Raw genomic sequence first — 5000 nt, 5'->3', positions numbered from 1 at the left:
CGAGGCAAAATTAATCCTCTCTGATTCCCATCCCACGTGAAGTCTCTTGCCTCACTTCACGCACTCCACCCCGTCCCCCGTTTTCTATGACCCCTTTTTCCCGCTAATATATATAGCTATGTCCGGAATCTTTTGGGTAAATAGGGGGTTTTCTATATCGTTGTATGCTTGTTTTTTATTTTCTGAGTTTTTTTGCGTGTGTGTGTGTGTATTATGACTGAATGAATCTTGAATAAATTGTTCATAATTTATGACGTTTGTACTCAATGTCTGCGTGTTGTCTTTATTTTTTTTTTTTACTGAACTTCATTCTGCAAAAGAATCCTCAGAATATATTTATTGCTTCGATAACTTCGCTAAAACCATTGCCCTTGGGAGATGAATGGCTGTCAATCACGTGAATAATTCTATTTACTCGAATTAAGATCAATGAATGAATTAATCATGAATACCAGGTGGGTGGAGCTACGTGTAGGGGGAACTTCGGTATTTTAGAGGGTTATTTTTTTCTGTTTAGTGGAAGATTGGATTTTTTTGTTCCTGTGTCATTGCGCGTGCGTTTAAAGTGGGGGTATGTGGGTCTGCGTTTGTGCTTATGTGCGTGTTTTGAGGAGATATTTGTGTGTTTGTGTGTTTGTGTGTGGTGGGGGGAGGGAGGTATGTGTGTGCGCGTGTGTGTGTGTGTGTATTTTAAGGTGATGTGCGTGTGTGTGTGTGTGTGTGTGTTTTGTTATGAAATGAGAGCGTGTTTTGTATGTTTTTGTGTTTGTGTGTTTGTTTGTTCGCTCGTAAATTCACCAGACTTTCCTATCATCAACAGTCATTCTCCGTCCTAATTCAGTCTCTGTTTTCCCTCTCGTCTACCCACACGCCTCACCCCACAACCTCATCCTCCTAACCCCTCCCCCCTCCCCTACCCCATGCCTCATACCTTCACAACGCCCTACCCTACCCACCCCCAACACCCCCTACCCCCTATCCCCTCCGCCCCTTCCTCTACCCAAGCCGCCCCCCCCCCCCCACGGACCCAGACGTGAGAGCACCCTTTCTCCCTTAGCGAGAGTGTTGTGAAGGGCGTGTCCTTTCCAGCGCCCTTGATACTGTGGACGCCCCTCCCCCCCCCCTTTCCCCCCCTACACACACTCCCTCTCCATTTCCCTCTCACCTCCCCTACCCACTCCACCCTACCCCCCCCCTCCCCCTCCCCGACCTCCTTCTTGTAGGACTTTTGCCTGGCTCCAGACGGCACGGGGGGAGGGGTAGGGGTGCAGGAGGGAGGGTGAAGGCGCTGCAAAGTGGTGTGGCGATGCAACACGAATGCAACGGCGGAAGAACGTGTGTTGAACAGCACTAAGAGAAGAAAAAATAAAGTGATGCATATATATATATATATGTATATATATATATATATATATATATATTATATATAATATATTATATATATATATATATATATTTTTTTTTTTTTTTTTTTTTTTTTTTTTTTTTTTTTTACCTTGGAGTCTTGTTCAGGAAGAAGGAGAAAGAGGGAAGGAATGAAGGAAGAAGAAGAAAATGAAGAGAGAGAGAGAGAGAGAAAGAGAGAGAGAGAGAAGAGAGAGAGAGAGAGAGAGAGAGAGAGAGAGAGAGAGAGAGAGAGAGAGAGAGAGAGAAGAGAAAGAGAGAGAGAGAGAAGAGAAAGAGAGAGAGAGAGAGAGAGAGAGAGAGAGAGGAAGATAGTTAGATACATAGAGACAAAGAGGAAAACAAACAAACAAACATTCAAACCAACAAACAGACAGACAGAGACAGAAATAAAAGAAAACATCAATAACAACAATGATAAAACAACAGCAATTTGAGCAAAGAGCATTCACATAATAACATAATAACCAAAAACGAATATGAATAACAACTCTAATAACACGTCAACACACCAATAACAGTAATACTCAAATAGATAATAGATAAATAATATATAATAACAATAATAACAGTGCACAAATCGCAATAAAAAAATATACCAAGAAATAGATAAGAAAGTTAAGGAAAGTTCCATATCAATAAAAATTATAATAACAGAATACCGATAACGATGATAAACTAATAACAGCGATAACATGATAATGATAATAACAGAATGCCGATAATGATGATAATCTAATAACAATGATAATAACAATGATAATAACAGAATGCCGATAACGATGATAATTTAATAACAGCGATAACATGACAATGATAATAACAGAATACCGATAACGATGATAATATAATAACAGTAATGAACAATAACTGTAATAATAACGCCATGGTCGAGGCTGGAATAACAGAGGGTTAAGGGCATAAAATAGGAGGACATGAAGAGGAAGAAGGGAAGAAGTAAAAGGAAAAAGGAGAAAATGAGATAATGAAAGATTATGGAAAGAAACGGATGACGGAGAGGAAGGAAAGACGAAATGAAGAGAAAGGGATTGAAGTTAAGGAAGAAGAGGAGGAGGAGGAAGAAAAAGAAAAAAGAAAAAGGAAATGAAAGACCATGAAAAAGAAAAGAAGAATAGAAGAGGAGGAGGTGGAAGAAGAGAAGAAAAAAGAACGAAGACAAAGGGAAAAGAAAAATTAAGTATTTAAAAAAAAGGAAGATTAAGAAGAAGACAGTGAGAAAGATGAAGGAGAAGACAAGAGATGAGGAAGAGGGAAGAGGAGAAACTAACGAAAGGAATGACGAAGCAAATAAGGAGAAGAAGAAGAAGGAGGAAGAGAAATTTGGGAAGAAGTAGAAGACGAAGGAAAGGAGAAAGAAGAAGACGAAGAGAAGGGAAAGGCGAAGAAGAACGAGAAGGAGGGAAGACTGAGGAAGGAAAAGAAGAAGAAACAGTAGAAAAGGAGAAGACGAAGAAGAAGGAAGTGAGACTGAAGAAAAAAAAGAAGAAACTTAGAAGGAGGAAGAAGAGGCGGAATAAGTAGAAGAGAAGAATATAAAAGAGGAGGAGAAATTAGAGAAGAAGAAGAAAGGGAACGAATGTAGAAGGAGGAGGAGAAGAAGAAGAAAGGGAACGAATGTAGAAGGAGGAGGAGAAGAAGAAGAAAGGGAACGGATGTAGAAGGAGGAGGAGAAGAAGAAGAAAGGGAACGGATGTAGAAGGAGGAGGAGAAGAAGAAGAAAGGGAACGAATGTAGAAGGAGGAGGAGAAGAAGAAGAAAGGGAACGAATGTAGAAGGAGGAGGAGAAGAAGAAGAAAGGGAACGGATGTAGAAGGAGGAGGAGAAGAAGAAGAAAGGGAACGAATGTAGAAGGAGGAGGAGAAGAAGAAGAAAGGGAACGAATGTAGAAGGAGGAGGAGAAGAAGAAGAAAGGGAACGAATGTAGAAGGAGGAGGAGAAGAAGAAGAAAGGGAACAAATGTAGAAGGAGGAGGAGAAGAAGAAGAAAGGGAACGGATGTAGAAGGAGGAGGAGAAGAAGAAGAAAGGGAACGGATGTAGAAGGAGGAGGAGAAGAAGAAGAAAGGGAACGAATGTAGAAGGAGGAGGAGAAGAAGAAGAAAGGGAACGAATGTAGAAGGAGGAGGAGAAGAAGAAGAAAGGGAACGGATGTAGAAGGAGGAGGAGAAGAAGAAGAAAGGGAACGAATGTAGAAGGAGGAGGAGAAGAAGAAGAAAGGGAACGAATGTAGAAGGAGGAGGAGAAGAAGAAGAAAGGGAACGAATGTAGAAGGAGGAGGAGAAGAAGAAGAAAGGGAACGAATGTAGAAGGAGGAGGAGAAGAAGAAGAAAGGGAACGAATGTAGAAGGATGAGGAGAAGAAGAAGGAGGAGGAAGAGGAGGAGAAGCAGGAAAAGAAGGGAAGGGATGGACGTAGAAGGAGGAGAAGAAGAAGAAAGGGAACGAATGTAGAAGGAGGAGGAGAAGAAGAAGGAGGAGGAAGAGGAGGAGAAGCAGGAAAAGAAGGAAAGGGATGGACATAGAAGGAGAAGAAGAAGAAAGAGAAGGAGGAGCAGGGACAGGAAAAGAAGGAGAGGAATGGACGTAGAAGGAGAAGAAGAAAAAGAAGAAGAAGGAAGAGGAGGAGGAGGGAAGTGATAGGCAAAGGTGAGGAGACGTGGGTTCTCCTGACTCTGCCTGGCACGCTGCCCCTCCCCTCCCCCCTCCACCTACCCATGCTCCCACCTCTTGTTTTCTCCCCCTGTAGTACCTCCTCCCCTCCCTCTCCCCCCTCTCCCTTCCTGCCCAATTTAACACCCCTTCCCTACTACCCCTACCCTCTACCCACTACCTCCTACCCCTTACCCCCTTCCCTAGCCCCTAGCCCTTAGCCCCTCCCCCTACCCCTCAGGCAGACAGTCGACCCGGTGAGTCACCCTTCTACAAATGGACCCGCCCTTAGCCCCCCTTGCTACCCTCACCTCCTCCCTCCTTCCCCTCCACTTCCCCCTCCCCTTTCCTCACCTCCTCCCCTCCACTTCCCCCTCCTTGCTTCCCTCCCCCCTCCCCCTTCCCCTTCCTCCTCCTTGCTTCCCTCCCCCCCCTCCTCTTCCCATTCCCCCTCCTTGCTTCCCTCACCCCTCACCCCTTCCCCCTCCTTGCCTCCCTCACCCTTCCCCCCCTCCCCCCCTCCTCCCCTTCATGTTTGCATAAATGTTCATGTTGTGAAGTTGCCTTGTTGTCGCTGTCTTTTTTCTTTTTTTTTTTTTTTTTTTTGGAAGAGGAGGGAAATGGGGGGTGGGGGGATTTAATTGTGGGGGGGGGGAGCAGCATGAAATAATAAGTGCGTAATGAGTGTATCTGTATTTGGTATATTATTAATACTCACATATAGAAGAGATTTACACTCTCGTTTTCTCTGTTTATATAGATATATATGTTACTCTTGTCTCTCTATAGATGTGTATTATTCTAATCTTAATATTCAACTCTCTCATCTCACCTCTCTCTCTCTCTCTCTCTCTCTCTCTCTCTCTCTCTCTCTCTCTCTCTCTCTCTCTCTCTCTCTCTCTCTCCCTCCCTCTCTCTCTCTCTCTCTC

Source organism: Penaeus japonicus, unplaced genomic scaffold, assembly GCF_977035675.1.
Source record: "Penaeus japonicus unplaced genomic scaffold, GWHDUDI00000001_assembly GWHDUDI00000005, whole genome shotgun sequence".
NCBI lineage: Eukaryota > Metazoa > Arthropoda > Malacostraca > Decapoda > Penaeidae > Penaeus > Penaeus japonicus.
Note: the sequence above shows the minus strand (reverse complement) of the source record.